Source organism: Rhinopithecus roxellana, chromosome 5 (genome assembly GCF_007565055.1).
Source record: "Rhinopithecus roxellana isolate Shanxi Qingling chromosome 5, ASM756505v1, whole genome shotgun sequence".
Lineage (NCBI taxonomy): Eukaryota > Metazoa > Chordata > Mammalia > Primates > Cercopithecidae > Rhinopithecus > Rhinopithecus roxellana.
This window is the reverse complement of record NC_044553.1, coordinates 164,795,577-164,817,142: the sequence shown is the minus strand read 5'-3', so window position 1 is coordinate 164,817,142 and position 21,566 is coordinate 164,795,577.

Sequence of the window (21,566 nt, the reverse complement as noted above, 5' to 3'; positions counted from 1 at the left end):
AAAGCAATGCCCAGAGAGACTGATGATGTCATAAAGTCAATATCCATATGAAGAGATTCCTCCTTTGCTACTGCTCCACAAGCTGTCTCTGAGCCTTTTCTGTGACAGGCTGAGCTCATCCAGTCACCCTTGGATTTGGTTTTGGCCTTTAAGCTCCTCCCCACTCTAAGCAATCTTTGCCTCAGTGACCAGAGAGCAATCAGAATTGGATTTGGGAGCAAAGGACCATCACAGTGGGCTTCCTCCTCCAGCCCCATGTTTCCCTACAAGAGGAATCAGGCAGCCCCCAGAAGCCAGTGGAGAGTGCACTGACAGAGCCCAGCAGGGCTCCACTGTGCAAAGAGGCATTCACCCTCTAATTAATTAACTAATTCATCTGATCAATCCACAAACATATGCTGATGCTTTCTCTCTGCCAGTCCCTGTGCTGGGCAATGGAGACAGGATGACTCACACAGTCTCTCCTCCAACAACTCATCCCAGGGAATTTTCCTACCAGGAGTCTCTTGGTCCATTCTAGCACAATCCTTTTTCTGAAGTGTTCTGTAGGTCCCCTTCACAGGACATAGGACATCAGTTAGAAGTAAAAATTTTAATGGATTTTCCCCCCGGTAGTATGGGTTAGAGACTTAAATAAAAACAATCTTCTTCAAGCCAAATAGCCTTGACTCTGTGAACTTGAATATTTTCCTGAATATGGGCTCTCCTCAGCTCCTTGCATGGTTCTCAGGAGATAGATTCTGCTCCCTGAATGGAGATCGCTGGGAAGAAATGGGAACACGATGGAATTTAGATAAAGAGATATAGACCATTTTTCCTACCCAGTAAGATATCCACATGGCCTGGTGACTGTTCTGGCTCTTCACATTGCAGAGAATTGGGTCAAAGATGAATCCCCTACACAAACATAAACACCCCCCCCCCCCCACACACACACACACACACAAAGCTTATGTTCTGAGGGTCTCTACTATCCACTCGTTTCTCATCAAAATCTCCCTCATACAAGACAGTGAGGCTCACGCTTAGATGCTGAAGGCTTTGCCTTTTACAGGAGGCCCTGGTTCCCTGGGCATAGGTGTCCCTTTAAAGTCAGCTCTTCCAAGCCTCCTCTGAGAACACCTGCGCCTGGGCTCAGTCTTGCCCTGCAATCCGGAGAGCGGATGTGTGCTAGATTCAAGGGCCTCTGGTGGAGATTTTTGAAAAAGAGGATGCAATGCCCCACTATTGAAATCTCTTTCAAAGCTGAAGAATCTTATCCTCAGTCTTTAGGCAATAGTTCTTCTCATCTTGAAAGCAGTGGATTCCTTTTCTTCATTCCAAGCCTTCGGGTTTTTTTCTTTTTTGCTGCCTGTCCAGCTGTTTTTCCAGCCTGAGCAGCTGCTGTCTCTGCTCACCCAACTGCTCTTGCAGGTCTTAACATGTTTCTTCCTTTGCCTCCTCTCCTATCTTGGCAGCAGGCCCAGTAAAAGAAGACACCAATAGTAACCAGCTACTCCAGTCAGGGTCACTGCCTGGGCTTTCCTCCTACTCCCGCTCAGGGACAAGCTCTGCTATTTCAGATTCTGTCTCATCTTCAGAGGTCCCATTAGAACTGACCAGGGGTCTTGTGTTGGTTTTGCCTGTTGGAGAACAAATGCTGCTGTCTCCTGCAAGCTCAAAGATTTGGTATGAAGGAAAGGGTTCCTCAATGAACATAAACATGATCTCTGCTTCCCATTCAATTGCCCCCACCTGCTTCTCTAATGCCCCACAGGTACAGCTTATTGGCTTTGAGGGAGACCTCTCCACAGCTACCCACTGGGCTTTCCTGGGCCTGGGATTCTTGGTTTGGAGGATCTAGAGGATCTAGCCAAGAATATCTTTCGTTTTTCACTAATGGAAATCCCCATGAGGTCTCTGGATCTCCTTCCTTGTTTATAATCTAAGGCAGATTCTGTACGAGGGGTGATTTCCACCCACATCACACCCCTTGGGAACATTTGGCAACGTCTGGAGACATTCTTAGTTGTCATATGGGGGAGGAGGGATGCTGCTGGCATCTAGGAGGCAGAGGCCAAGCATGCTGCTAGGCATCCCACAACACACAGGAAAGTGCCTGAAAACAAAGAATAACCCTTTCCCAAATCGCAGTAGTGGAAAGATTGAGAAACCGTGCCCTAAAGGTTTTGGTCTTAAGGAATCCATGATGTTATCACCAACCTGGCAGTCTACGAAACCCCATCAATTTCCTCCCACCCTGAGCCCAGAGGCTTCCCCTCACCTGATTTGAACTTCAGACAAATATCCAATTACAGTGTTTGATTTCAACTAGACCAGTAATAGTAATAACCTAATGACAAAATTTGATTCACCTTAAAGAAAACAAACCTTGCTTATATGTAGGTTGCCATATTTTGAAAATTTTGTAGAGTACATGTTAGTTTAAACTTTTTAACATTTCAACTCATTTGTTGAATGTTGGATGAAGCTGTCCTTTGAGACTTGGAGAAAAAAAACTGTTTTACTAAAACTTCGTGATGCAGTTTTATCTCAATGAAGGAATATGTGATTTTCCTTAGTAATTTTGTAGTGAAGTAGAAGAAATACTGACCTCTTTGAAGGTAAGATGTTTTACATCAGCAACAATGCTTAAAGAATGAGAATGAATCTTATCTTTCTGTAAAGGCTTTTGACAAGATGTAGAGGTGTTCTTCTTTCCCCTTGACAATGGTAGAAGAGGTTATCTATAGACTGAAAAGTAGTGAAATTGCCTTTCTCCAAATGTTTCCTCTCAAGCCAAAGTTCTTGAATTCAGATTAGCCTCTAGAGTGACGTTAAATAATTGACATCTATTGTATCTGAAAACTTTGACGTCAGAAGCCAATTGCTCAGTCAAAAGCAGGTCCCAGAAAATGCAAAGGAAAGAAGAGTGTGTGAGAGTGGCGTGTGTGATTGCAGTGGCCTCGAGCAGGTGTGCGTGTGTGTTAGGAGAGCAGGGCCTCTGAAAGGAGAGAGGGTGTCTATCAGGAGAGAAAAGAAGGCGAAAGGAAGGCAGCAGGAAGAATGAAAGGGCTAGAGAATGGTGATGGTCAAAGAGGAGAGTTCCAGAAAAGATACAGGACAGAAGGACAAACAAACCAGGGGATGGAGCAAGGAAAGGGGATAGCAGAGGGTCACAGGGATGAGAGAGAACAGGAGAGATGCACAAGGAACAAAACGTGGCAGCATACTCAATGTGGAATTAGAAATCAGAATTAGAAATTCCACATTCTCCAGTTATGCAAAGCAGTTTTGTGTTTTGTTTGTTTCTTTCTTGTTTTGAGACGCAGTTTCATTCTTGTTGCCCAGGCTGGAGTGCAATGGCTCGATCTCGGCTCACTGCAAGCTCCACCTCATGGGTTCAAGCGATTCTCCTGCCTCAGCCTCCCGAGTAGCTGGGTTCACAGGCGCCCGCCACCATGCCTGGCTAATTTTTTGTATTTTTAGTAGAGATGGGGTTTCACCATGTTGGCTAGGCTTGTCTTGAACTCCTGGCCTCAAGTGGCCCGCCCACCTCAGCCTCCCAAAGTGCTAGGATTACAAGCGTGAGCCACCATGCCCGGCCCGGATTTTTTTTTTTAATCGGAAAAAGATGAAGTTTTTCCTGGAGAGTTTCTTGATCCCTGAGTGCTGGGTGGATGGGAGAGACAGAGAAGGGTAGGGAGACTGGGAGCCAAGGCTGAAGGGCCTTCCCAGACACAATCCTTGGCCTGAGTCCATCCTTGCCTCTGCAGTGTTAGGACTCTTGCTTTCCAAATACAACAACATTGGAGCTTTAGGTTTTGTTGAGGTGCTGTGTGCTCTTGCCCCAGCTACTCCCTTGAACTTCTGGTTTTCTCTGAGCTTATATTGAGGTCAAGTCCATTTAGCCCCAAAGCACTTCTTTTTTTTCTTCTTCTTCTTCTTTTTGTATAACAGTGTTATTGAGATATAATTGACATATCATATAATCCACCCATTTACAATGAACAATTTAATGGTTTTTAGTATATTCACAGAGTTGTACAACCATCCCCATGATCAATTTTCGAATGTTTGTATCATCCCCTGCCAAAAGAAGCGCTGCACCCATCAGCAATCACTCCCCATTCTCCCCCATCACCCCAGCCTCCCGAAACCACTAATCTACTTTCTGTCTCATAGATTTGCCTATTCTGAACATTACATACAAATGACATCGTACAGTTTCTGGCCTTTTGTGGCTGGTTTCTTTCACTGAGTGTTTTTTTTTTTTTTTTTTTTTTTTTTTGAGGTGGAGTCTCGCTCTGTCGCCCGGACTGGAGTGCAGTGGCCAGATCTCAGCTCACTGCAAACTCCGCCTCCCGGGTTTACGCCATTCTCCTGCCTCAGCCTCCCGAGTAGCTGGGACTACAGGCGCCCGCCACCTCGCCCGGCTAGTTTTTGTATTTTTAGTAGAGACGGGGTTTCACCGTGTTAGCCAGGATGGTCTCGATCTCCTGACCTCGTGATCCGCCCGTCTCGGCCTCCCAAAGTGCTGGGATTACAGGCTTGAGCCACCGCGCCCGGCCACTGAGTGTTTTTTCAAGATTCACCCATGTTGTCGCATGTATTAGGACTTCATTTTTTTTAATTGCCAAATAACATTCCATAATATATCACATGCCACATTTTATTTATTTATTCACCAGTTGACGTTTGAGTTGAGTTAACAAGATTTTATTGCTTACTTACAATGTGCTAGCATGGCAGTAAGCACTAGGGGTGTAAAGATAAACAAGACCTTCTCTTTGAGAGATGCGAGCATAGTGTAGACTTCTATAACTCAGAGCTCATTAGCTTTAGAAAAGTGCTCTCCTTGCAAGTGGGGAAAGGAATAAGAAGGATCACCAAGTATGAAGTAAGTTGTAGCTCATTCATACACATGATAAATATTAAGACAGGCTAAATGTCTTATGTTTCGTAAATATTTTTGTGATCCTTTTGATATTATCTTTAGAAACGTCTGTATCAGTAATTCTTTGTGAATATAGACAAAATAGCCACAAAATTATTTTTAACTTTTTCTTTCTTAACTCTTTTTCCCTTTCACTTTTATTTTTTAAAAAAATTATCTGGACAGTGACTTTTCTCTATCTTCTATCCATTTTATGCTGACCCACCAACCAACTTAATTGGCAACTTCAGCACTGCCGCCTTGCCCACCCCACAACATCACAACATATATCCTTACTCGCAGCACCTTCTTCTTTTCTTATTTATCCTGGGCATTTTCTCTGAGACACCCCATCCTTGCCTTGCCAGACACCAGTGATGACCACAAGGCTCCCTCTCCCTTTTGGAGTGGCAGGGGATAGGGTACCACACGCCCCTTACCTGTAAGTTTCTGATTTTTTTTTTTTTTTTGGGGGGGGGGGGACAGAGTCTCACTCTGTCGCCCAGGCTGGAGCGCAGTGGCGCCATCTCGGCTCACTGCAGCCTCTCCGCCTCCCAGGTTCACACCATTCTCCTGCCTCAGCCTCCTGAGTAGTTGGGACTACAGATGCGTGCCACCACACCCAGCTAATCTTTTTTGTATTTTTAGTAGAGACGGGGTTTCATCGTGTTAGCCAGGATGGTCTTGATCTTGACCTCGTTATCTGCCCGCCTCAGCCTCTCAAAGTGCTGGGATTACAGGTGTGAGCCTCCGCTCCCAGCCAGTTTCTGATTTTTCTTCACAACCCACCTTTTGAGGACTCTTCACTGGGAACAGGATTCATGGCAGAGAAAACTCCTAAAAACAGACTCCTGCCTCCTGCAGCAGGCTGCAGGCAGTCTAATCAGCTGAGCTACTTCCTTCCTCCTGGGCACTGGAATCCTCAGGTCTTCCCTACCTTCTTCCTCTCCTCTGCCTCTTAACTCCCATCCAACCAACAACCACTTCTCTAAGAGCTCAGCTCGGATCAAATTTCCCCATCTCACACTCCTTGGTTTCAGATATTTGTCTTCCTATCCCTTTCACCTATAATAGAAAGTTGATAATAAAAATGCAGGTTTTAGAATATTTAACCAGCATAGATTAATTGAGAGTCGTGGCAGGCAGTGGTCCCCTCCTGACGTTTATTGACATGCAACGTATCACTGTGCATAGGCTAACTAAATGACAGTGGAAGAATTAATCTATGCTTAGTCTTGTCTTAGACTCATAGTAAGATTAGTAAGTAAGACATGCTGGAATGGTTATATTATATGAGACCCACTAGAAGATTATGCTCCATGGGTAGGCTCAGTGAACTCATCATTCAACAAGGCCACCAGGAATGATCTGGCAAGAAGTTCACCAAGAACACTAATCAATTCAGTGATACCTGTCCTCAGCAGGCGAGGTAGGGCTAACTGTAGGTGAGACACTGACAAAGCTGGACTTGTTAATGGTTATTTGCAGAATGGGGCCCCAAATAATGGAGACCTGGTAGCAGTCCCTCACCACCAGAAGTGGGGGGCCACAATTACTACAAAGTCAGAAGGGTAGCCAAGAGGCCTTGACCCACAGGGAGCTGTGGAGATGGTTTATAAAGCATGGAGCCCCAGAGGGCAGGAACCAACAAGGGTACTGTTTGACATCTATAATCAGAAGAGGTCAAGAATGAACGAGTAAAAACCTGATGGCAATCACCCCAATAAAAAAAAGTCATGATCTTTCATTCAGTTCCCAGACCTGGTACCAAATTTCAGATCCAAAACACATTGATTAAGGAGTTGGCCAGGTGCCCTGGAGAAAGGACCCTGCAACACCACAGCAAGTATATATTGCAATGAATCTCTCAGTCCTTCATCAAAGTACCTACGAGCAATACCCTGGTGACTACACACTGAGGAAGGGGGAATGCCCAGATATTTCAAGTATTGCTGGACACAGGATTTAAGTTGACATTGATACCAAAAGATCCAAAGCTTCATCATGACCTCCTTGTTAGAGTGAGGGCTTACAAGTACCACATAGTCAGTAGAGTCCTGGCTAAGGTCTAGCTTTCAGTTGGTCCACTGGGTCAGTTGATACAACTTGTGGTCATTTTCCCAGTCCTAGAGTGCATAGTTGAGGTTGATGCACTTGTCCGTTGGGGTAGCCCCTATAATTGTTTCCTATTATGCTGTAACAAATCACCACAAACATAAGTGGCTTAAAATGACAAAAATGTATTATCTTATGGTTCTGGAGGTTATAAGTTCAAAATGGATTTTACTGGGCTAAAATCAAGGTGCTAGCAAGGCAGTGTTCCTTCTGGAGGGTCTAGGGAATAATCTGTTGCAGGGTTTTGTTTGTTTGTTTGTTTGCCTTTTTTAAATTCTAGAAGCCACCCACATTCCTTGGCTTAAGGTCTTTTCCTCTGTCTTCAAAGCTAGCAATTGCATCACTCCAACCTCTGCCTCCATCATTCCATATCCTTCTCTGACTCTCCTGCTTCCCTATTTCCCTCATATGAACCTTGTGATTATAATGGGTCTGGCAGACAAGCCAGAATAATCTCCTGTTTTCAAGGTCCTTCATTTACATCTGCACAGTCCCTTTTGCTGTTGAAGTAGCATATTCACAAGTTCTGGGATTTAGGACATGAGTATCTTCAAGGAGCCATCACAGCCCCACATGGGGTTCTTTGCCTGTCACAGCCTGTCACAGCCCCACATGGGGTTCTTTGCCTGTGGAGTAACAGGTATCATAGTAAAGAAGACCAAGTGGAACCCGCTGAATTTGCAAGCCCTCCACTAGCCCTGGCCAAAATAGTTAATCAGAAACAATGTGGCATCTAGGGAGATGCCAGATATTAATGCTATCTTTAAGGATTTCAAGGAGGCAGGGCTGATAGGCCATAACATATATCAGTTTCATTCACCAGTATAGACCCTCCAGAGACCAGACGGATCCTGGAGAATGACTATAGATTCCCATAAGATCAACTAAGTAGCCTTGATTACAGTTGCCCTGCAGAAGGCAGTATTATTGCTAAAATAGATTAATAAGGCCTCAGGTACAAGATATACCATCATTGGTTGGCAAACTCATTTCTATTCCACTCAGAAAAGAGTATCAGAAACAGCTTTCATTCCCATAGATCAGACAATAGTATTCATTTCCGGTGTTGCCTCTAGGCTATGTTAACTCTTCAGTCTCTATCATAATATAGTCTAAAGGATCTAAGGCACCCGGACGTCCCGTAAAACAGTACACTGATTCATTACACCAATGGCATCATGCTGATCAGACATGACCAGCAAGAGCTGGCTAGTACTCCAGAGCTCCAGAGGTCTTACAAGGTAAGACATTTGCAATCTAGAGGTGGGAGATAAACCCTACAAAGATTCAGAAATCGGTCACTTCAATAATTTTTTTAGGAGTCAAGAAGTCAGGCATGTTCTGGGATATTACCTCTGAAGTAAAAAACTAATTGATGCATCTTTTATTGCCTACCCTAAAGAAGAAAGGTGGGCCTTTTTGGGTTCTACATCTAGGAATACTGCTTGGGCCCACATACTGGTCAACACAAAAGATTAACAGCTTCAAGTGGGGCCCAGGTCAGGAAACAGCTCTGTGCAGCCCTGCCACATAGTCCGGTCTAGCAGACTGATGTTGGAGGTATCTGGTGCACTAGAAGATGCTGTGGTGGAGCTTATTGCAAGGCCCATTGGAAAAATTGCAAGCAGGTGGACCAATGCCACACTGTCTACAGCAAAGATTTATACACATTTCAAGAAACAGCTCCTGGTACTCATTGGACCCAGGTAGAAATGGAATACTGGATTTGGGGGCAAATGACCATGCATCCACCACTGTCCATCATGAGCTGAATTCTCCAAGTCCTGTGTTGAAATAGGCTCAGCAGCAGTCCATCATAAGGTGAAAATTATACCTCTACGACTTGGTCTGAGCAGGACCGGGGCCATGAATAAACTGCATGAGCAGGTAGACCAGAAGCTCAAGGTACTCTCAACAGTTTTTTCAGTTCATCGAAGCTATGTGGGTCCCATATGATCAACTGAAGGAAGAGAAAATGTCTAAGCTTGGTTACTGCTATATCAGCTTGGTATGTAGGCATGAGCTGAAAATGGGCAGCAGCTGTATTACAGCCACTGGAAGACAGGCAAGAGGGACAAATCTTTCCCGTGGAAGAGCTGGATCCTCCTAATACACCTTGTGAGGAAGAAAAGTGGCCAAGAGGAAAACATACACAGATTCCTGAGCAGGGGCCAATGGCCGAACTAGCTGGTTAGGAACCAAAAAGAAAGGACTGAAAGATTGGAGACAAGGAAGTCTGCAGTAGAGGCATGTAGATGAACATGAACATGGCTCAACCTCTGGTGATATTTGAATTATAAGTTAATGCCCACCAGAAAACATCCATCATGGAAGAGAATATAGACAACCAAGAAGACAAAATGATTTGACCATTTGGCCAAAATCTAAATTTTTGTAGGGTTTATCTACCACCTCTAGATTGCAAACATCTTACCTTGTAAGACCTCTGGAGCACTAGTCAGCTCTTGCTGGTCAAGTCTTATCTGCATGATGTATGTCATCGGTATAATGAATCAGTGAAATGTTCTTTTTTTTTTTGAGACTGAGTTTCGTTTTTGTTGCCCAGGCTGGAGTGCAGTGGCACAATCTCAGCTCACTGCAACCTCTGCCTCCTGAGTTCAAGTGATTATCCTGCCTCAGCCTTCCTGAGTAGCTGGGATTACAGGCATGCACCAGCACACCTGGCTAATTTTGTATTTCTAGTAGAGACAGGGTGTCTCCATGTTGGTCAGGCTGGTCTCGAACTCCCGACCTCAGATGATCCACCTGCCTAGGCCTCCCAAAGTGCTGGGATTATAGGCGTGAGCCACCGCACCTGGCCGAATCAGTGTAATGTTCTATGGGACAGGTGGCAAGCCTGTCATTGGCTACCCCAGAAGTGGTATGATGGGCACATAAATGGAGAGATGGAAGCTATGCATAGGCCCAACAGCATGCATTCCCACTGACTGTGACCAGTGTAGCCACTGTCACCTCTGAATGTCCAGTCTACCAGCAACAGAGGTCAAAGCTAGGCCTTGGAAATGGCACTGCTCCTGGAGGAGACCACAGGGCCACAGAGTGACAAGTCAGCCTGTATTGGGCCCCTCCATCTTGTAAGAGACAGCTGTTCAACCTCTCTCTAGGTTTCAGGTCTCATTCCCTTCCCTAGTTTGGCCCTTGCCCCACTCACAGATCCTATTAAACTACCTGGCTGGTGACTTTAGCCTTGACCCTTACTTTGGCAAATTCCTATCTCTTCCAGTCTTAGCTTCGGAAGTATTACTGCTACTTATCCAATATTTATCCCTCTTTACCTTTTATCTTTACAGAAATAACACAGACTTTGTTCAGGGTGACATTGCTTAACTATAACTGTTTGATTTCCCAACCATATGAACAGTTCTGGTCAATGAGACATAGTCCCTGAATGAAAAGGCAGAGGCTCACCAGGAAAGTGCCTCTTTACTGGCTGTCCTTGCCATTTCACTAAGCTTTTTCCTCCTTCTTCATGCTTGGACTACACACAAGAGGTCTGGGGTTGTGGCAGCCATCCTTTGACCCTGAGGCATCAAGCATTTAACAAATGACACGGCAGAAAGACATAAAGAGCTGTGGTTACCGATTGTGTCTCTGAGAAACCAGCCCAGCCCTGATCTGCTTAATTTGGGGCTGCCTGTGTGTAAGGCCAGTCAAACCCTGCTTCAGCCACTATAAGGGGTTTTCATCCATTTGATCTCTTCTTTGGAGTGGAATTGCTTCGAATCTGACTAGCACTTGGCCCTAAATAGCATTAATAGATACTGAGCTGTTGAAATGAAACTTTTGCGACAATAACACATTGATGTATGTACTCCTGCAAAGGGATTTTAAATACTACTAATAATAAATGAATCTTTAAACTGAAAAAAGATATGCTGGAGTCATAAACCCCAGTATCTCAGAATGTGATCTTATTTGAAGATAGGATCTTTTTACAAAGACAGTCCAGTTAAAATGAGGTCATGAGGGATGGGTCCTAATTCGATATGACTGATGTCCTTATAAGAAGTGGAAATTTGTAGATGTACATATACAAAGAAGACAAAGTGAAGGTGAGAGAAGGCAGCCACATACAAGTCTGAGAGGCCTGGAACAGATCCTTCCCACACAGCCCTCAGAGGAAAGCAATCCTGCTGACACCTTGATCTCAGATTTCTTGCCTCTAGAACTGAGAGACGATAAATTTCTGTTGTTTAAGCCACTCAGTTTGTGGTACTTGGCCCCCTTGCCAAATGAATACAGGAGTATGTTATGTTCTTTGAAACTGGATATGTCTCTGTATGATACAGCCAGGCAGTCTCCCAGCTCTGCCACCAACCCTATACCCACCCTAAATGTGACCTCAACAATCATCAGATATATTCAACATTTGGAAGAATCTCAGTGACTAGACAACTGTCCAGTGGACTTCTAGGGACAGCCGGTAAATATAAGCTTAATGAGCCATTAAGAACACTGAATAGCTGGAGAGATTCTCTGCACTTTGCCTCAGAGTTCTTAGCAAGGGGCAGGGGTTGAGTTCCTCTCTCTCACACAGGGAGCCCATGCCTTCCTTAATTGCTTCAACTTGTGTACAGACTGCCTGTGGGCCATAGAGTCCTAGCTAGGTCTTGACGCAGTAAGATAGCACCACACAATGATGTGGTTTTGCATTTTTACTGTCCTGTGCTCTAAATCCTGCATCCTTTGCTGTTGTAAGAAGCTTCTGAGTTTGATTGATTCATTTTGGAGATTGGTCTGGATGGAAAAGCTTCGATGTTCTGATCATTAAGGAAGGATTAATTGAGTTGCCCTGGAAGGGACTTCATTGGACTGGTTTCCAAATTTAATATATGGCCTAGTTCCACAAAGAACCTGGATTATTCACTCTCTTATAGTGAGCTATTTGGCAGCCCCAATCTTACTAAGCAGAGGGCAAGATATTTAGGCAGTAAATTCAAAATTCCACTCCTTCCACCATTTACTCAGTCCCAAACTTCTCATAAATTTTCAAGTGAAATTCAAGAAGGTTTTTCTCCCTAAATGGGAAATATAGATTGGAGGTTTTCATTCATTTTAATCTCTTCTTTGGAGTGGAATTGCTAGAATCTGACTGGCACTTGACCCTAAATGGTATTAATAGATACTGAGCTATGGAAATGAAACTTTTATAACAATAACACATTGATGTTTGTGTTCATACAAAGGGATTTAAAATACTACTACTAATAAATGGATCTTAAAAGCATCCTAACAACTGTTGGTCTTTGATACTTAATGCTCACTGGATCCAGTGTAAGATATACTGCTAAGCAAATTCTAAGAGTTATTTTAAAAATAATAATGCATATATTCATTCTTATATGTCATTTAAATACAATTAGCAATCCTTTTTTATTCTCAGAGAAAACTCTTAGTGAGTCTGAGGATCAGATATGTCTCCAATATGTGTTCATACTGCTTAGCGTGGAATTGCATATGTTCTTTGCAGGTTTTGGCTGTGTGCAAACCGTGTGAGTGGTTCTTATAATAGAGAAAGCATTTTGGACAGATGTTCAAATGAAGCTTGTCCATCATGCAGCTTTTAGAGTATTTGTCTAATGTGTTTTAACCCCTGTTCCCAACATCTTGTATTTCAGTGCTCCCAGCTGAAGCACATGTCCTATTTTATGCCCTTTCTCATAATTACTGAGGATTATTTTGCATCTTGCACATCTAAATGTTCAATTTTTCTTCCTATTTCCAATGATTCTCCTCATTTCTCAATGTCCTTTGTCCATCTTTGCTGCTCCATTTGCACTGCCTCCCCAAGGTCACTGTGGCTCCTTCTCTGACTTCCACAGTCAAGTTGTACTTCATAAGAATTCTAAGCTCATTTTCAGAAGTCACAAATCTATACTTCTTTAAAATCTTCAAGCTTCGATTGTGTAAATAAATACTCAGAAACACAAGATTTCTATAAAAAAAAAAAACACTATTGGCCATCGTATGTTCAAAGGAGGTAACAAATGTTTAACCTTTTATGTTGTAGGCTTTCTAAACTTCATTTCAAAAAAAGACTAAATAGTGTCAATATGTCTATAAACTCACAATGAAAAATTTCAGATCATCTAATTGTGTATGCATTGGTTGGAAACAATCATGTAAAACCACAGCCCTGGAGCTGGGTAGCACAGAAACAAGAAGACAAGAAGATTCAGCATTTCATGGTTGATGACTTCAAATCTCTGAAGGGTTGTCAGGTTAAAAAAAAAAAAAAAGAAAAGAAATTTGACTTGATCTATAAAAATGAAAGTTACTGGGCAAAGTTTTGGCTTTTCACTTCTGACAAAGATGAGCTCTCTCATAGGTAGACCAAGGCAGATGAGAGATTACTTTCATGGCCCCAAAATTCTTCAAGAAAACAGTAGATTGAGGAAGCCATCTGAGCATTGATAGAGGTGCTGTTTGAACTGGATGTCATTTAAGCTTCCTTCTTGCTCCAAGATTCTGTGAAGCCATGAAGCATGCTATTTCATCCCCACTCCAATTGCTATCTCCCTGGCCTGGTGCCCTCACCACCTCAATCTTGGGTCACTGATCTCTTTTGCAAGAAATCAGTCCTGCCTACCACCTGCAACTTCATCTTCCTAAAATGTCACGTCGTTAAGGCCTGCTCTGTTCAAAGGCCAGTTCCCAGCCACACCAATGTAAATGCTTGTATTTATCATTGATAAGCTCTTCCCACCCCATGAGATCATGAACTGTGCTCCAGGTAGAGTGGCTTTTTTTGTCTTTTCCCCCTACCCACACCCTCCTCCGCCCCCACATCTCAATAGTCCTTCACAGGGATCTTAATTTTTTTTTAAATCAACACATTTCCTAGGCAGAGGAAATGTTTCAAGAAAAGGCACAAATATGTAAAAACACTAGATGTATTCAGGAAATCGTAAGCAAAAGCGTTTGCTCTATGACTCCTATCTAGGTCTAACACTACATTTAGTCATCGTTTCTAACATCCTCATTCTTCTATTTTTAATAATAGTGCCCAACCCACCAAGGCTCTAAATCCTCAAATCTCCCTGTCAGACTTTGCTCCCAGATATGACCCCTGCCACCTAACAATGTCAATGTAATTGTGTTGAACCGTATGAAAATGCCATTACTGAAGGTCAAAGTGGTCTGTATAAGCAATTTCACATGATTCAACCTAATAGTTTTTTTAGGTCCTTAAAACTCTCCCCTCTTCTCTTCTCACCATCCCAGATATTCTTCTGCCTCTTGCCTCTCCAGCCACCTCCTGGATCAAGGCCTTGGCTCCTCACTGGCCTCCTGGCACTTTCCCAGTCCATCCAGCTCACAGTTACCAGAAAACAATATAAAACAGTGTTCTCCAGTGCCTGCAAGACACACCCCAAAACTCTCAGTTGAGTCTCCCAGACTCTCTACAATCTGCCTCTGACTTCCTTTTCCAAACTTATTTTCTAGTCTTCAGCTCACCCGAAATCTTCACTGGAAGAGACCCTAGAGCTCACCTAGTCTCATGGTTCCCAAATTCAGCTTCACAGCAGAATCTCCCGGGGAACTTTTACTTTATCAGTCCTTCTATCTAGCTATCTAGCCATACATTTATTTATATATGGGTTTATCATGCCTAGCACTTAAATTTTTTTTTAATTAATAGACTTTCTTTTTTTTTTTTTTTTTTTTTTTGAGACAGAGTCTCGCTTTGTTGCCCAGGCTGGAGTGTAGTGGTGCGATCTCGGCTCACTGCAACCTCCACCTCCCAGTTTCAAGCGATTCTCCTGGCTCAGCCTCCCAAGTAGCTGAGACTACAGGTGCCCGTCAGCACGCCCAGCTAATTTTCTGTATTTTTAGTAGAGATGGGGTTTCACTTTGTTAGCCAGGATGATCCGCCCTTCTTGGCCTTCCAAAGTGCTGGGATTACAGGCGTGAACTACCGTGCCTGGCCAACTTTTTAGAGTAGTTTTAGGTTTACAGTAAAATTAGCCAGAAAGTACACAGAGTTCTCACATTGCCTTATCCCATACACACAGGCAGCCTCTCTACCACCAACATCCCACATCTGGGTGCATGCGTTACAATCGATAACCAACATTGACACATCATTACCAACCAAAGAAAAAAATAGGCAATACACACACACACACACACACACACACACACACACACACAAAAGGATCCAAGCAGTATAAAAAGATATACAGGGAAATAGAAGTCTCTCTCCAGCTCCTGATCCCTGAAGCCTCAGTCTCCCTCCCTGAGATATATTATACAAGTATATGATTATACTTGTAGGTAGGTCTTCATCTATAATTTTAATACAAATGAAGCATGCCATACACCTGTAATGAATCTTTATTTTTTCCTATTTTAAAATTTATTTATTTATTTATTATTTCTTTGAAATGGAGTCTCGCTCTGTTGTCCAGGCTGGTGCAGTGGCATGATCTCAGCTCACTGCAAGCTCTGCCTCCCAGGTTCATGCCATTCTCCTGCCTCAGCCCCCCGAGTAGCTGAGACTACAGGCACCTGCCACCACGCCCGGCTAATTTTTTTTTTTTTTTTTTTTTTTGTATTTTTAGTAAAGACGGGGTTTCACCATGTTAGCCAGGATGGTCTCGATCTCTTGACCTCGTGATCTGCCTGCCTCAGCCTCCCAAAGTGCTGGGATTGCAGGCGTGAGCCACCACGCCCAGCCAATTTTTTCCTCTTAATAATACATATTGTTGATCAGTGCAGGGATTAGGGGAAAATTTTTTTAATACATATTGAAGATTGTGCAATATCAATACAAATTAGACCGCATCATTCTTTTTAACAGCATTCTGCCAAGTCATCTAAAGTATATATTTATATCTTTAACTCATCATCCCCTATTGACAGATATACGGAACTTTTTAAACTGTAGGCTTCCAGATCTCATCCCAAAATTATTGAATACGAATTTAAAGAGGTGAACCCAGAAATTTGTATTTCATACATCTTCTCTAGGTTACTCTCATGTAGGCATCTCACAAGACTAGTTTACAAAGCAATAAAATAGCCCATCCTTCTAATTTTCCAAATGAGAAAACTAGGGTTAAAAGATATAAAGCGATTTTCTCAAAATCTTATAGCAGAGAATTTAGAGGCAGAGTTAGCTGTACAACAGGGCCCCCTGAATAGGAGGTGTGGAGGAATTAATTCATCTAGGATATACACCATAAAAATGTGACTAGGATAAGTAACCCCAAATACCCTAGTCCCATTTATCAAGAGGTTTTAAGTGATAGTGTTCTTGCAGTACAGTCGCTGATGTTCATGATGAGCACCCTGAAGTGCCTTCTGAGTCATCAAAGGGATAGTAAGGTAATGCCATCATGGCTTTAATAAGAAGTGTGTTTTAAAGCATAAATCCATGGGTGATAGGCTTCCATATTATCAGTAAACAGCATATTAAACTTATTCATAACTCATTAAAATCACTTCTGGCTACGCCATAAAAACAGAAGTTTTCTGTATCTCTGCACAGGGAATGTTCTAGAAAGATCTTGGTTTCCAGAAATCTCTAGTCTCTACTTTAGCATTTAAGCTCAATTTCTTCAGCTATAAAATTAGGATAATAGTACTATCTGTATTATCCACTACCTCATGGGGTTGCTGTGAGACAATTTATATGAAAGGATTTTCAAAAGCATGATATCTCCTGTACAAAATAAAATAATAGCATTTTATCACTTTTAAAGATATGCATCCAATGAAATGCTCTGATGGAGATTTGTCTCAGGCCAAATTGACTAACACCATTCATGCACCTTGCTTTAAATTTTTAAAATTCTTTCTAACCTATGAAAGTAATATAATCACATGGTTTTAAAAATCTAAAGGTCAAGAGAATATAAAATGAAAAGATAATAACAATAGCATAGAACCGGATTGATAGACATAGATAGATAGCACTTAATTAACCACATGCCGTGCATTATTCTAAATGCTCCTGAGAGAAACTCTTTGAGTATGTTACTATTATTATCTGCATTTCATAGATGGTCAAATTGAGGCACAGAGAAATTTAGTAACTTTCCCAAGTTACACAGCTAGTAAGTGTCAGAGCTGGTTTTCTGTCATCACCCCCAAATGCTAGTCTTATTCTCTAAAGATGACCACTGTTTCACAGTCAATTCCACATCTGTATTAGTTTTCTATTTCTGCACAACAAATTACCCTAAAATTTAGAGCTTAAAACAGTAAGCATCTGGCCAGGCGCAGTGGCTCATGCCTGTAATCCCAGCATTTTGGGAGGCTGAGACAGGCAGTTCATGAGGTCAGGAGATCTAGACCATCCTAGCTAACATGGTGAAACCCCATCTCTACTAGAAATACAAAAAATTAGCAGGGTGTGGTGGTGGGCACCTGTAGTCCCAGCTACTCGGGAGGCTGAGGCAAGAGAATGGCATGAACCCAGGAGGTGGATCTTGCAGTGAGCCAAGATCGCGCCACTGCACTCCAGCCTGGGGGACGGAGCAAGACTTTGTCTCAAAACAAACAAACAAACAACAACAACAACAACAACAACAAAACAATAATAAGCATCTATTAGCTCACAGCTTTTATAGATCAGGAATGAGGGTGTGGCTTAGCCAGGTGCCTCTGACTTAAGATCTCTTGCTAGGTTCAATCAAGATGTTGATCAGGGCTGCAGTCTCATCTGAAGATTTGTCTTGGGGAGGATCTGCTTTAGGTTCATTCCTGTAGTTGTTGGCAGGTCTCAGTTCCTCATGGGCTATTGGACTGAGAGCCTCAAGTACTTGTGGCCAGAGGCAGAGGCCCTCTTCAGTTTCTCACCACATAGACTTCTCCACAGGGCTGCCTGCATCCAGAGTCAGTGATGAGAGAGAGAGACAGAAGGAAAGAGAGAGATCACACCAAGACAGAAGCCATAGTATTTTTATAACCTAGTCTCAAAAGTGACATCCCCTCACTTCTGCCATATACGGTCATTAGAAGCAAGTCACAAAGTCCAAACCACACTCAAGGGGAGAGGGTCACACAAGGAGGTAGGGATCACGGGGGGCCATCTTAAAGACTGTGCACCATGACAGTCCTCTAGAACTTTTCTATACAAATAAAACTTTTTTTTACAGAATTTATATCCTTTGCATTTTGCCTTTACAGATATCAAAGTGATCCCCTCGTTTACTAGTACAGTTAGAATTCCATGTGCAGAAGCTACATATCTTCATAAGCAAGTCCCCTATAGATGGGTATGTAGGTTATTTCAAGCAAAACACCCCTTTCACTGATTTGTTAAGTATGCCTTGAACATCGCTGTGAAACAGGCTCTGTGTCAGATGGTGCTGGAGGCACAGAGATGAGGGATAAGACCCCTGCTCTGAATACATTCTCAGCCTAGAGGGAGAAAAGACAATTAAGTAAGCAATTGTGAAAGGGTCTGGAAGATATCACTGTGGAAGGGGTATAGGTATCAGGTAAGGGGCTGAACATGTCTGATAACTCCAGAAGTAAGGACACCATCTCACTTTGCACAGATGAGTAAACCGAGTCACAGATTTGCCATTTGTTTCACACACACCTTCCATAAAAACATGTGCTACAGTTGGAACCAGCGCTAAAGACTCATGGGGTGGGTAGCACCCATAATGCCATTCTTAGACCATGCTCAGATCCTGCAATCCTTTTTTTTTTTTTTTTTTTTTTTTTGAGACGGAGTCTTGCTGTCTGCCAGGCTGGGGTGTAGTGGCTGGATTTCGGCTCACTGCAACCTTTGCCTCCCGGGTTCACACTGCTCTCCTGCCTCAGCCTCCCGAGTAGCTGGGACTACAGGCACCCGCCACCATGCCCAGCTGATTTTTTGTATTTTTAGTAGAGATGGGGTTTCACTGTGTTAGCCAGGATGGTCTCGATCTCCTGACCTCGTGATCCGCTCACCTCGGCCTCCCAAAGTGCTGGGATTACAGGCGTGAGTCACCGCACCCAGCACAGATCCTGCAATTCTAATACATGCTCTGAAAAATGAAGTCAATAAAAAAAAAAAAAAAAAAAAAATCAGTCAAACAAAGACCTTGGCATTCAGGAGACCAAACAATTGACTACATTACACTTTTCAGTCAGGGTTCTGGCATCTTTTAGTCACTGTCTAAATTAGTTCATGTGACATTTTTATTGAGCTTTTTTGAAAAGAGAGATTTCTGTATTCATTTTCTTCTCATCCAGTGGTAATTTTTCTTTGTCCACCTGAAAAGAATACATTACAGAATAATGTTTGATTGTTTACAAGGCAGTCAAGTCTTTACTTAGAATTAATGTCAAAGAAATGCCCTGTGCCTATGAGGTGCTGTTCACGTTCATGGTTCTCCTCATGTGGCCTGGCAGCATCACAGTAACTCAGCGGGGCTTCATTTTTCAAGTCAGTTTCACGTTATCACTAAAAGGAACATCATTCTCATAGTTGACTATTTTGTGACAAACAAGTGCTTGCTTTTTCTCAAAATACCTCCTATAAAAGCCTTTTTTTTTTTTTTTTTTTTTTTTTTTTTTTCTTCTGAAGTGGTAAAGATAGAAGCATTGGATTTAGGTAGACCCAAGGTTGGAGTCCTATGTCCAACATTTATTGACTATGTGGCCTTAGGTAAGTAGTGTAACTTCTACCTCCGTTTCCTTATCTTTGAGATGGGTTTACTCAGACCTGCCCCATTGGATTGGACCAATGTAAAGTAAAGTGCTTGGGTCAGAGTGAGAGGCTCAGTAAACTACAGAAATTATCATTGACCTTCCCTGAGCTAATGTAAGTGATGCTTAACTCTTCCCACTCTCCCTTCCTGGAAAGTCGGTTGGTCTTAACAGTGGGGAAAGAGATCCTTTAACAGTGGGGGAAGAGATCCTTTAACACTTTAAGCATCGCTTGTGGGCAAGGTCAGGTTTGACTAGGTCTGGGAAGGGAGGAAGCCAAAGGGGAGGCAGTGTTCAGTGTTAGAAGGGCCCTTTTTCCCTAGCCAGGGAGGGAATTACTCTTTTACGGCGAAAAAGAGTGAGTGTGCCCAATGCAAATTCCCTCCCTTCCCGAGTTACCTTGCCCCAACAAAGCTTCTGGACTACTACTCCCAGTCACTGCATTGGCCAGCAGGCTCAAAACCCGCTTGAGAGAAGACAAATTTGTTCATATCTTGTTTGCTTGTGTGTTTGTTTGTTTGAGACGAAGTCTCGCTCTGTTCCCCAGGCTGGAGGGCAGTGGCTCGATCTCTGCTCACTGCAAGCTCCGCCTCCCGGGTTCATGCCATTCTCCTGCCTCAGCCTCCCCAGTAGCTGGGGCTACAGGCGCCTGCCACCACGCCCGGCTAATTTTTTGTATGTTTATTAGAGACAGGGTTTCACCGTGTTAGCCAGGATGGTCTCAATCTCCCGACCTCGTGATCTGCCCCCCTAGGCCTCCCAAATTTACAGGCGTGAGACACTGCACCTGGCCAAATTTGTTCATATTTCTTAGAAAGATAAGACTTAAGAGATAAGAGCGCTGCATCACTTAGTGACTGAAATTCACTGAGGATATCAGAACTTTTCCCAAGAGCCCATTTTGGTAGTATCAGGAGTACCCATGAAATAGGGAAAGGGGAAGAGATGCTAGCACAGATCCACTTGGAAATTTCTCAGTACATTTTATCTCATAGTTACAGGAAGCCGAACAAAACATAAAGAGGCCAGCTAGATTAGGAAACGGAGGTTTGATTCTGGGTAAGGGGGCTTGGGACTGTGTTTTGAGTAATATGTGTTTTACTGCAAATAGGCACAGTAAAATATCAGGGCTGCCTGCCTCATGGTTGCAGAAAGGCTCACAGGAGAGAATGGAAATGAGAATGCTTTGAGCATTCTATGTAATCATTACTATCATTCACTGGGCACAATCTACCACTAGGGTGAATAAAAAGAGTCCCTTTGTTGTGACCTCCTATGCTCAGACATCAGCCTTGATCTTGCCTACAATGTTCCTGATATAGAGCCACACTGGGTCGTGGGTAATCCTAGAACGCCTTTAGGCATGTAAATGCTGGAAGAAATCCACCAATTTCAAGGCAATGAATGAAGGGAGCAGAAAGATACATTTGCTTCCTCTACATCAGGGTTTCTCATCCCTGAGCTGGATAATTCCGTGTGTGGGGGCTGTCCTGTGCAATGTAGGATGTTTAGCAGCATCCCTAGCCTCTACCCACTAAATGTCAGTACAATTACCCATTTTTATCATAAGCAAAAATGTCTCCAGAGATTGCCAAAATAGAGGGGTGCAAAATCATCCCCTCCCCTATCTCCACTGAAAGCGATTCTACCTAAAGAAATAAAACATGGAACAGTAATTAGGGGAAAAGATGTCTGTTCGCTGGTATTTTGTTGCTGCAGAAAGACAGATTTCAGAGGGGTGGAGAAGTAGAAAAGGAAGCTGCTGGTAGTTGGAGCACATGAATGTGGCACCTCTGGTCTTTCCAGCCAGAGGACTGTCACCTCCACAGTCAATGGTCATGTCCATGGAAGTCACCTGGGGAAG